This window comes from Macaca nemestrina, chromosome 5 (genome assembly GCF_043159975.1).
Source record: "Macaca nemestrina isolate mMacNem1 chromosome 5, mMacNem.hap1, whole genome shotgun sequence".
Lineage (NCBI taxonomy): Eukaryota > Metazoa > Chordata > Mammalia > Primates > Cercopithecidae > Macaca > Macaca nemestrina.
The window spans coordinates 93,608,780-93,622,582 of record NC_092129.1 but is presented as its reverse complement, the minus strand read 5'-3'; positions in this window follow the sequence as shown (position 1 = coordinate 93,622,582).

The window sequence follows — 13,803 nt, the reverse complement described above, 5'->3', positions numbered from 1 at the left end:
AAAAAATAAACTAATCAAAATGCATGTAAATTTTTTTCTTTCAAAAATTGTTATTATTTCCAACTTGCTTCCTTTCTTCCATATTGCAGTCTACCAGAGCTCAGTTGGAGACTAAGCTAGAGTATTCAGAGATTTTGTCTCCTCTGGCAGAATGTCCCAAACAGTTATTTACTGAGAGCATGCCGTGGGCGGTAGTAGATGGAGACTCTCTTTCACAAAACTCTCATTCCAGATTACAGTACTTCCTAGTAATTCTGAATTCTTTGTAAAATGCAGATAACTCCTGAATGGGTCACTAATTTTGTGTTTTTTCCCGTACATCCTAGGGTGAAAATGGACTTGTTTGTTTTTATATTCTTTTCCAAATACAGGTTCAAGGTGGAGATAAGGAGACAAGGAGACTGTCTCCATGGCAAGTAAAAGAGGAAGCAGAGGCAAGGCCCATGCCATGCATATACGTACACACACAAAGAGGCCAGTTTTGTTACATTAATTTCAACTCAGCCAATATTAACCAACCGATTTAATTAGTTGCACCTTAGTATAAATAGCCATACCACCATTCCCAGATAAGTTAAAAAGTGTGAATTTAGTCACAAAGAGAATCAAATGTAGACTCCCAGGAAAACTCATTAAGTCTAGTGGAGTACCAATATCTAGGAAGTATGTGAGGTCAATAACTCTATATTTGGAAAAACACATTTTTCATATAAAAAACTAACATAAAATTGAAGACCTTGGAGACAGGTTTCCATTACAGAGGAACTTGGTTTCAGGAGGAGAAACACTGTGCAGAAGAAGACTCCTTGTTAAGATACTGGAGTTCCGATCCTGGCTGTGTCCCAGGTCTGTCACTCACCAGCCACGTAATGTGGGGCCAGCAAATCATCATCTCCAGACTTGGCTGCCTCATCTGCAAATTAAGGGATGAAGCTGATACTCTGTGACATCTAATAGCCTATGGGATATTTATAGAAAGAGAAAACCAGGAACTCTGAGTTGGTAGTTATATCTGCAAGCTTCTGAATATGATAAAAGAGACCACAAGAATAACTCACTGAATATAATATACTTTAATAATAATAATATTAATAAATATTAAATAATAATAGATAAGCATGAACGAATAATAAAGATAAACATAAACATTGCCACATTTGAAATAGAAAATGTGGATAGTCCATTTAAAAAATCATGGACACAGATTTAAACTCTAAACTAATTTTAGGAACAAAGAGATCTTACTTTTCTGAATCTGGGTCTTACTATACTGTTCTAAGGAGTGTATTTTCTTTACCACAGTTGATGGCACTAAAAGAAGTAACAAATGACATAATACAAACTAACTACGTTTTCTTAAATTCACTATGAACTTTCATACATGTGCTTCAGGAAAACAGTTTCTTTGGGGTCTTGCTTCTAATTGTCTTTGAAGTAAATAAATATACCACGAGACCAACTATTCTTACCTCATGTAAGATCAATATGGCAAAGTGCAAAGGAATTTCTCACCGTTTAGTCTAGATTCAGAATTTAATGAAAGCTTTAAGATTTTTTAAAGTTCACAGAAGACTTTAATACTAAAAATTCTTAAACATCATAAATTAAACAAAAACCATTGAATTCCAATCTATGTGGGAGATTTTGCTAAACTTCAGTTCTGATCCTGAGTAATTACACTGAGGTAACACCTTTTTCTTTGCACAGAAACCCTACGCAGTTAGCATAGAATCATAACGTTTTAGCCACTTTAAAAAAAGTACCTGTACATTATAGAAATTGTGTTTGGTCATATATGTCACAAAGTTCACAGACTTTCTAAGGCAACTGGAAAATCAATAAATATTACCATTCAAATTCATCATGGCATTAATTAAACATTCATTCCTCTCTTTATTAAAATCAAGGTTTCTTAAAAACAGACTATGAAAAATAAATACATATTTATTTTTTTCTTTTTCTTTTTTTTTTTTTTTTTTTGGAAATGATCTCATTCTGTCGCCCAGGCTGAAGTGCAAGATCATGGTTCACTGCAGCCTCCACATCTGCAGGCACATGTGATCCTCCCACGTCTGTCTCCTGAGTAGATGGGACTACAGGTGTGCACCACCACACCTGGTTAATTTTTTTTCCATTTTTTATTCATAGAGACAGGGTTTCACCATTTTGACCAGACTGGTCTTCAACTCCAGGATTCAAGTGATCTACTTGCCTTGGGCTCTCAAAGTGCTGGGATTATAAGAGTGAGCCACCACACCTGACCAAAATTCCTATTTTTAAAAAATAAAATGCTACAATTTATGTTTGTGCTTGAAAAGTCATACTATATTATAGATCATGCTATTTCAATAGCACCTTTGCCTGAGCATAAATTATCAACGTGCAGTAACAGATGCATATTTCAAAACTTGAAAAGAAATTTACCTTCATCTCCTTTGTATTTTACAGTCATTGCCACTGGCATTTTAAAATAATGAATGCTTATAATCACAGTTTTAACACAGAGTACAATTTTTGGAAGATATCAGATGTTCAAACAGCAGCATAGTAGTTGTGGGCCTATAGCTTTTAAGAATAAATTATGCTGCATATGTTTTAAGCATGCAAAGATTCATTTTAAAAAAGTCAGAATTTGTGCAGCTGACCTCAGGCCCAACTAACTTATAAGAAAGCAATAACATTTATTTTAGCTAAACAATTAGGTACTTGCCAAGTAAAACCTTTTAAAGTAATTACAAAATATATACTATCTTTTAGTTCCACCATCACCAAAGCATCAACATTATTAATGTAACATGGAAATGGTACATGCACAAACTGAAAACAAGAGAGTAAGAAAACAAAGTTGGAACATTGGAACTTTGAGAGAATAAGCATATAAGGAAAGCATAAACAAATTTTAGGAAATTATATCCCAAATTCTGGGAAGAGAGGGGTTTAAAGTCAGTACGTTATATCAATTCTTAATTTTATTTAGTTATTATAGACATAAAATAAACATTTGGTTTTTGGTATTCCATAATTATGTTGTAAATTATATATTTTAAGAACTTTTAAATATTGAATCCCTTAGAGCAATAGTAAATGTGTTTAAACCTAAAGAAAATATCTCAGACCTCAGCATCTGGTAAGATGCAATAATATACATTTGTTTATTATTCATTTAAAATGAAATTTGCTGGTTTCGTTTGATTTTCTCCTGGAAAGATTAAACCACTACATATATTTAGACATATATCTTGAATCCCACATTTAGTAATAAACTGTATTTTTTTCTCCACAAAACATCAAAGGCATAAATGAATAATCTGTGACTCTTCTAATAGCATCCCCATTATTAAAATAAGTCGCCAAAAATTGTTATTGGATTCAGTTTCACATTTACTTTAAAGAGTAAAGTTGAGCCTGACAGATATGAGGATTTTAGGAATATTTTGCCATCTAATTTGAAAAACAAACAAAAATTTTCTCAACAGTTTGAAAACAGTAAGATCTTACACATTAACAATTGAAGCCCAGTTTCTCAATGATCATCTAGACTTGGAGAAACATCAGCAGAACTGATACTATTAGGGAAAATGACCCAATTTGGAGAATGCTGAGTAATAACACTCTAAGATCTGCTTGATAGATATGAATTAGATGAGAGTAAAATATGAAATAGTGTTTCATCCAGTGCCCTCAGCTTCTCTTGTCCACTTCTGATAATCACAGCTAATCAGAGTTTATCCCACTTGTCAAAATACCTCGGCATTAAGATGACAAACGATGGAAGTAGAAACAGAGACAATGATAGGAGACAATGAATGCACTGAGAGCAGCTGAGAGGGTGCTAATATCTCATAACAGAGAACAAGGAGGGCTAAACAGAGAGAACTGACAGAACTCCAAGCAGTAATTTCCTTGTTGGTGGTTTTTGTTTTGTTTTGTTTTTAAACATAGCAGATAAATTGCAGTGAAAGAGAGTGGCAGGCTGCTTGCTGCCCTGTTAGGGAACCAGTGAATGCAGCAAATGTCAGATTTACACAGCTCTCTTAAGAGGGGCCCGAGTGAGGTCATGACATGCAACAGGAGAGCTTGTTAAAGCTCACACCTATACAGTGTACAAAGTCATGAATGGAATGAGTTTTAATTTTTTGAAGTGTATTATCCAATTATCTTCTCCAAACCATTCCCCTAAGTTTTCATCTCCTTAAGAAGGCATTGCCTTTAAAAACATTACAAGAAAAATATCCAGAATCTACAAGGAACTTAAACAAATTTACAAGAAAAAACCAAACAACCCCATCAAAAAGTGGGCAAATGATATGAACAGACACTTCTCAAAATAAGATATTTATGTGGCCAAAAAAATATGAAAAAAAGCTCATTATCACTGATCATTAGAGAAATGCAAATCAAAACCACAATGAGATACCATCTCACACCAGTTAGAATGGCGATCATTAAAAAGTCAGGAAACAACAGATGCTGGAGAGGATGTGGAGAAATAGGAACACTTTTACACTGTTGGTGGGAGCATAAATTAGCTCAACCATTGTGGAAGACAGTGTGGTGATTCCCCAAGAATCTAGAACCAGAAAAACTATTTGCCCCAGCAATCCTATTACTGGGTATATACCCAAAGGATTATAAATCATTCTACTATAAAGACATATGCACATATATGTTTATTACAGCACTACTCACAATAAAAAAGACTCGGAACCAACCCAAAAGCCTGTCAGTGACAGACTGGATAAAGAAAACATGGCACATATACACCATGGAATACTATCCAGCCGTAAAAAAGGATGAGCTTGTGTCCTTTTCAGGGACATGTATGAAGCTGGAAACCATCATTCTCAGAAAACTAATACAGGAACAGAAAAACAAACACTGCATGTTATCACTCATAAGTGGGAAGTAAACAATGATAACACATGGACACAGGGAGGGGAACGCCACATACTGGGACCTGTTGGTGGGTAGGGGACTGAGAGAGGGATAGCATTAGGAGAAATAATGTAGATGATAGGTTGATGGGTGCAGCAAACTACCATGGCACGTGTATACCTATGTAGTAAACCTGCACGTTCTGTACATGTATCCCAGAATTTAAAGTATATATTTTTTTAAAGTATCTTTCATTCAGAAAACATTTTGTTTTGTTTTGTTTTGTTTCCAGGGTAGCAATTCTAATTTTATTTTCTTGTGTATAAAGGAAAACGCAAAAAGAACTGGACTTGAAAGAATTTTTCTTCATAATTTCAAATGATTTGCATGAACTTTCTGTTCATTCCCCTTCCTTCATTTCTCTTTGACTATCGATAGTGTATAACATTATGATTATTCTTAAATTCATATTTTGTCTTTTTGATGAACACAATAAAATAGTAAGGCTTTCTGACTTGGAACTCCTCACAAAAGACGAATACCAGAAGAAAGAAAATGTTATTGGCTGAATGGAAAGTACTTACTTGAAAGTCAGTCAAAGCACATGTCGCCATATCTTCAGGTGTACTTTTATTCATTTTGTTTATATTTACCTATAAATCATGTTATACTTTATTTCCTCCATTTCAAAAGACTTTTTGAAATCCGCTATGGATACCACTGCTTCCACGTTAGAAGATGGCCATTCAATAGTAGTTGGCTTAACTTTAGATTATGTACTTTTAAATTTATAATCAGAATCAAATTCAGATGAAGCCAATAATCATATAATCGGATGGAAGGAAACCTGGAAAGTACCTAGTTATCAGGGATTTTAACATGATATACTGCATATGAAAGCTCTTGATAGTCTTATATTTTTCCCATTTTCTTGCACAATAATAATACCTGACAAAATTTAGACTGGCACAAGTATATTGTCTGTCAAAGATGCTTCAGGATTTATTTGGCTCTTAGTCAACTCAGGTTACTACAAGCTCTTTGATACACAGAGCACAAAACAGCTTAACATTGTTGCTATTAGTGCTCAAACCACACTGAAAACACTTCATTAAACAGTCTACTGCAGTGTAATTGTTTAATAATATTTTGATTAGGTTGTTTAGTAGACAATCTATGCTGTAAAACATTTTCTTGCTGTCAAGCAAATCACTGGTAAAAAGGCTACTGCAAAATGCTTAAGAGAATATCTGAAGAAAACAATTACAGTGGAGAAAAAAGAAACACCTAAGTCATTCTACTCCTATTACCTACTGTATTAGTTTCCTATAGCTGCTGTAACAAATTACTTCAAATTTAGTGGCTTGAAACTACACATATTCTGGAAGTCAGAAGACTGACATGGGTCTCACTGAGCTAAACTTAGGGTTTGCAGTGCTGCATTCCTTTCTGAAGAAGAATCCATTTCCTTGTACTTTCTTGCTTCTAAAGGTTTCACACATTTCTTGGCTCAGGGTTCACTTCCTCCATCTTCCAACCCAGCAATAGACAATTGGATGTTTCTCACATTGCAAAACTGACACTGACTCTCTTGCCTCCCTCCTGCATTTGTAAGAACCCTTTAGCTCATCCAAATAAGCAGGGATAATCTTCTTATTTTAAGGTCATCAGATTGCCAACCTTGATTTCCCCTTTCCATGTAACACATGTATTTACAGATTCCAAGTATTGAAACAATGTTATCTTTGGGGAGGCCTTTGTTCTGCCTGCCACAACTCCCATATGGCTTCATGAAAGTTTACTCAGTTTTCACACAGAAACACATTGCTTTGGGTGAGTGAAGTGGTTTGTTTACAGGGAGTGTTGTACCTTGTACATCTGTTTTGTGGTCACCCCCATTCTAGCACAGAATCTGATTTCAAGGGTTAATGTCAAGGCTTTAGTCGTTCTGAACCTTTCAATTAAAAAATGCTTATTAGATTGTTAACACGTGAGAGAGAGTAGTCTATAAGCTATTGTTATAATGGTGACTACTTACGAGAAAAAAAAAGAGGGATCTCATTCCCCTTTGATATTTTCTCTACTAAATACAAATACAATGTGGCTCTGAAGAATGCACACATAGACTTACACGGTTTTCATCAGTTCTGCTTTCATACCATTTATAATTTTCAAGCTTTTTACTTACTCTGAGTGCTGGCTTCAAAAAGGAGAAAGCTTTAGTGTCGTACAAAATGGTCAGTAGTTTTCTTAATGTCAGTGCGTGTTAACTGAAAATGTCTGCAAGACACTTTGCTCAGTAAACAATGGAAATGTTTCCTACTTTTTTGAGATGGTAGGCAAATATATGCCAATTTTTAGAATTCAATAAAATATTTTTTTATACAATCACCAATTTCAGAATAATAAGGCACTTTAAATATCATGTATGAAAACTTCTTAATCTCATCAATTTGTGATCAAACTCTGGTTTTGAACATTCTCAAGGTAGAGGAAATTGATATTTCTGAAAAACTTGTTCCATCTTCCTTGTATCTTCATATCAAAGCCAGTTATTTTCCTTATAATTTATTTTATTCCACTTAGAAAAGTTTGCCTCTGTAATGAGTATATAGAACAATTATAATTCCTGTCTTTATGACACCCCTAATATATATATATGTATGTTTTGTTTGTTTGTTTGTTGTTTGTTTTTTTGAGATGGAGTCTTGCTTTGTCGCCCAGGCTGGAGTTCAGTGGCACGATCTTGGCTCACTGCAAGCTCCGCCTCCTGGGTTCACGCCATTCTCCTGCCTCAGGCTCCGGAGTAGTTGGGACTACAGGCGCCCGCCACCACGCCCGGCTAATTTTTTTTATATTTTTAGTAGAGACGGGGTTTCACCGTGTCAGCCAGGATGGTCTCAATCTCCTGACCTCGTGATCCGCCCACCTCGGCCTCAAAGTGCTGGGATTGCAGGCGTGAGCCACCGCGCCCGACCATAAAAATATTTTTTGAAAGTTAAAATCTATGCCCTGGGATAGAATAAACATTCCCAATCCCTATTAAAACTTAGAGTCTAGTCTAATTATTTCTTCAGCCTGGTCACATATATTTGAATACGGTTCAGTTTATGTCAGTATTTCCCTTAAAGTCTTATTTGTGGAAGGAAACACTGTTCTAAATTTGGTTTAAGCAGATTTTCCCACCCCTGTTCTTAGATACTGCATTTTCATTGACTTTGACAAAAATCCTGTTAGTGGTATAAACCATCACCATTCACTTTTTATTTTATGATGTATTTCTCAGTAATTTTGCTAGTGTTTTTATTTTGCTTTTTACATCATTTCCTTTACTTGTGCTGTTGTTCTTTTTTATCCTCTATTAGTACTATTAGGTGTTATCTTATTAATTTACTTTGTTTTCTTTTATTTTTAATCTGAAACACAAAACTTTACATTTGGCTTCATTCTTCATTTAACTTCATTTTATTAGGTGTGCTCCAAGCTGAATGAGAGGTTTTGGGATACTCATTCTCTAACGCAAAACTATCCGGTTACCTTTTTATGGTCAAGTTAGCCACACAGTTGGTTAAATGCCCTGTATATCATCACAAGAGTAATAGATAAAAAGCTGAATGAGATTAGTCCAAAAATATAAACAAGGCTACTCTCCAAGTTCATGAAGCAGCATACTTCCTGCAAAGGCATTCTTACTCACCCAACTGAAATATTGACTCTTGCAATAATTTTTTAATATCAATTCATTTTTAATTTAGGGTCCTCACCGTTTTTCATATAAAACTGCATGTAAAATTCTGGTGAGAAATACTAGCCACTTAACTGTTTCTCGATGTCAAATGTCGTGCTGAGATGTGAAACTATGCATTATCATTATGTATTATGCGAAATTTCTACTCCTTAGTCTAATTCAAAATTACAAACATAGAACCTAGAATACATTTGAATGTAGCCAGTTCTTCTTGTTGCCTTACAAATTATTATGAATGTTAGTCTCCAAACTGTCAGGAGATTATAAATTTCAACAATGAATTTGATGAAAGCTTATAAGAATTTGTGACTTTTATAACTAATACTGTATTATCCGTATATAAATTGTGGTTTGATGTAAAATGTAAATTATATTTTGATGTAAAATATAAAAGGTAAGGGCATTAGAAAGGAGGATCTGCTATCAGCTTATGTGAAAATCTGCTAGTCTCTTGGGAACTACCAAGATTTTACCTGTCATTGAGCTATGCCATGAGCAGAATATTTTTAAAAGATTTAATCTACAAAACCACTTACTGACTTTCATATAATGTCATTCATTTACATACCCGTGCATATATTAATATGTGTCTTAATGTGATAGAGACAAAAGACCATTTAAAGGCACACTTCAGTTAATAATAACAAACACACTTAAACCAACACTTTTTTTTAACCTATTGAACAAAAATTACTAGAATTTTTAAGTGTACCTGTTGAAATAGATAACTATCCATTACTAAAATGAAAAAGAAATGTTTTATCTGTTAATATATTACCATCAATGGTGGGCAATAATATTTTAATGACTTTTTTGGTATTTGTTAATTGATATATCATAGCTGTACATGTTTAGGGTGTGTATGTGATATTTTCATACACGTATGCAGTGTGCAATGATCAAATCATGGTAACTAGAATAACCATGACCTGAAGCACTTACCTTTCCTTTTTGTGAGAACATTGCATTCTTTCTATCCTTTAAGTCTTCTACCTTGTTTTAAAACGTTGGACTCTGTTGTCTAAAGATAATCTAGAAAAAAGAATCTGAATTGGGGTTTTTAGTTTCCCAATATATTTAGTATGTTAAACACATTCAACATAAGAGGAAAGATGTGTGCTTCAAATGAGAAAAGTCTTGTTCCTGTTAAGAAGAGCTTTATATGTGGAATGTAGAAAGTTTGTAGAGTCTGCTTTGGTTATGAGAAAGATTTAGAAAGGTAAGCTTTTCCGGAAATTTGGATAACAGGCTAAGATACAGCCAACATTACAGCACTAAGAGTCATCGTGATTTACCTCCTTCCCATTAGAGTTTTATTATTTATATCCTAATGTATTTAGGAATATTTTAATGTTGGACATGTTTATGTAAAAAGGATCTGCTAGTTTCATAGTATTTATGAAATCTTAAATGATTAACAAATTTTATTTCACACACACACACATATACCTAACATAGAGTTCTCAGAGCTTTACAATATCTTTTATTATATTAAATTGCCTAATTAATCTATTTTTGTACATAATTATTAACAAATAGCATGCACTGTAAGTAAACAAGAGCCAGTGTAACTCTTCTTTTATCCTGAATAAATATATTGCATATAAAATATGAAGAATTAAGCTGATTACCCAAGTCATGTTCTGACATTAAAAGAAAACAAATGTGATGAATTGTGTAGAGTGATTATTAAACTGGCAAAATTCTAGAAAAACAAATTAACCCACAATGTGCAGTCATTCCTATATCTTATTAGCTGAACATTAAGTATAACTGCTCCCAAATGGAAGTCTTTAAATGATTGTGACTCCAACTTGAAATAAATGTAAAGTGATAAAATATTTTTTGTTGTTTCAGAAACTTAAACTACTATGGTAAAATATGCTGCAGTATTTCATTTGGTATTTAATTCACTAGCCAGTGAGCAGTTAATCATGTTTAAAAATCATTATTTAACTTTTATCTAATGGTCTCAAGTCTTAGAGTGCTTCGCAAAATATGTTCAGTCAAAATCTAAATCTAATTACAGTAGTTCATCTAACTAAAACAGAACAGGGGAAAGGTCACTGATTTAATATCACTCTTTCCAGTAGTAAATACTTGCATGACTAATGAATATTTTAATTAACAACCATGAACATTATTTAACAAATATAACAAATCAAACATAACTCTTCAGATAGGACAAGATTAATCAAGCCTTGAAAAGTTATCAGATCAGTACTGTGGGGAGCTTGGTATATTCTCATTTGAAAAAAAAGGATTTTAATTTTTTTATTACATAATTGGACAGCTATTTTTTCATCAATCATTTAAATTTGGATTTTTTATTATACTTTAAGTTCTAGGGTATATGTGCACAACGTGCAGGTTTGTTACATAGGAATACATGTGCCATGTTCTTTTGCTGCACCCATTACCTCGCCATTTATATTAGGTATTGCTCCCAATCCTATCCCTCCTCCAGCCTCCAACCTCATGACAGGCCCTGGTGTGTGATGTTCTCCACCCTGTAACCAAGTGTACTCATTGTTAAATTCCCACCTATGAGTGAGAACATGCAGTGTTTGGTTTTCTCTTGTGTGACTTTGCTGAGAATGATGGTTTCTAGTTTCATCCATGTCCCGCAAAGGACAAAAACTCATCTTTTTTTATGGCCACATAGTATTCCATGGTGTATGTGTGCCACCTTTTCTTAATCCAGTCTATCACTGATGGACATTTGGGCTGGTTCCAAGTCTTTGCTATTGTGAATAGTGCCACAATAAACATACATGTACATGTGTCTTAATAGTAGCATGATTTATAATCCTTTGGGTATATACCCAGTAATGTGGTGACTGGGTCAAATGGTATTTCTAGTTCTAGATCCTTGAGGGATCGCCACACTGTCTTCCACAATGGTTGAACTAGTTTATAGTCCCACCAACAGTGTAAAAGTGTTCCAATTTCTACACATCCTCTCCAACACCTGTTGTTTCCTGACTTTTAATGATTGCCATTCTAACTGGTATGAGATGGTATCTCACTGTGGCTTTGATTTGCATTTCTCTGATGACCACTAATGATGAACATTTTTTCATGTGTCTTTTGGCTGCATAAATGCCTTCTTTTGAGAAGTGTGTGTTCATATCCTTTGCCTACTTTTTCATGGGGCTGTTTGTTTTTTCCTGTAAATTTGTTTAAATTCTTTGTAGATTCTGGACATTAGCCCTTTGGCAGATGGGTAGATTGCAAAAATTTTCTCCCATTCTGTAGGTTGCCTGTTCACTCTGGTAGTTTATTTTGCTGTGCAGAGGCTCTTTAATTTAATTAGATCTGATTTGTCTATTTTGGCTTTTGTTGCCATCGCTTTTGGTGGTTTAGTCTTAAAGCCCCTACCCATGCCTATGTCCTGAATGGTATTGCCTAGGTTTTCTTCTAGGGTTTTTATGGTTTCAGGTCTAACATTTAAGTCTTTAATTCATCTTGAATTAATTTTTGTATAAGGTATAAGGAAGGGATCCAGTTTCAGCTTTCTGCATATGGCTAGCCAGTTTTCCCAGCACCATTTATTAAATAGGGAATCCTTTCCCCATTTATTTTATTTTTTTTGTCAGGTTTGTCAAAGATCAGATGGTTGTAGATGTATGGTGTTATTTCTGAGGCCTCTGTTCTGTTCCATTGGTCTATATCTCTGTTTTGGTACCAGTACCATGCTGTTTTGCTTACTGTAGCCTTGTAGTACAGTTTGAAGTCAGGTAGCGTGATGCCTCCAGCTTTGTTCTTTTGGCTTGGGATTCTCTTGACATTGTGAACTCTTTTCTTGTTCTATATGAACTTTAAAGTAGTTTTTTCCAATTCTGTAAAGAAATTCATTGGCAGCTTGATGTGGATGGCACTGAATCTATAAATTACCTTGGGCAGTATGGACATTTTCACGATATTGAGTCTTCCTATCCATGACCATGGAATGTTCTATTTGTTTGTGTCCTCTTTTATTTCGTTGAGCAGTGGTTTGTAGTTCTCCTTGAAGAGGTCTTTCACATCCCTTGTAAGTTGTATTCCCACGTATTTTATTCTCTTTTTAGCAATTGTGAATGGAAGTTCACTCATGATTTGGCTCTCTGTTTGTCTGTTATTGGTGTATAGGAATGCTGGTGATTTTGGCACATTGATTTTATCTCCTGAGACTTTGCTGAAGTTGCTTACTAGCTTAAGGAGATTTGGGACTGAGACAATGGGTTTTCTAAATATACAATCATGTCATCTGCAAATAGGGACAATTTGACTTCTTCTTTTCCTAATTGAATACCTTTATTTCTTTATCTTGCCTGATTGCCCTAGCCAGAACTTCCAACACTAATTTGAACAGGAGTGGTGAGAGAGGACATCCCTGTCTTATGGCAGATTTCAAAGGGAATGCTTCCAGTTTTTGCCCATTCAGTATGATATTGACTGTGGGTTTGTAATAAATAGCTCTTATTATTTTGAGATACATTCCATCAATACCGAATTTATTGAGAGTTTTTAGCATGAAGGGCTGTTGAATTTGGTCAAAGGCCTTTTCTGCATCTATTGAGATAATCATGTGGTTTTTGTCATTAGTTCTTTTTATGTGATGGATTATATTTATTGATTTTCCTATGTTGAACCAGCCATGCATCCCAGGGATGAAGCCAACTTGATCTTGTTGGATAAGCTTTTTGATGTGCTGTTGAATTCGGTTTGCCAGTATTTCATTGAGGATTTTCACATTGATGTTCATCAGGTATATTGGTCTAAAATTCCCTTTTTTGTTGTTGTGTCTCTGCCAGGCTTTGGTATCAGGATGATGTTGGCCTCATAAAATGAGTTAGGGAGGATTCCCTCTTTCTTTATTGATTGGAATAGTTTCAGAAGGAATGGTACCGGTTCCTCTTTGTACTTCTCATAAAATTCAGCTGTGAATCCATCTGTTCCTGGACTTTTTTTGGTTGGTAAGCTATTAATTATTGCCTCAATTCCAAAGCCTGTTAATTGTTCTATTCAGAGATTCAACTCCTTCCTGGTTTATTCTCGTGAGGGTGTATGTGTCCAGGAATTTATCCATTTCTTCTAGATTTTCTAGTTTGTTTGCATAGAGGTGTTTATAGCGTTCTCTGATGATAGTTTGTATTTCTGTGGGATCAGTGGTAATATCCCCTTTATCATTTTTTATT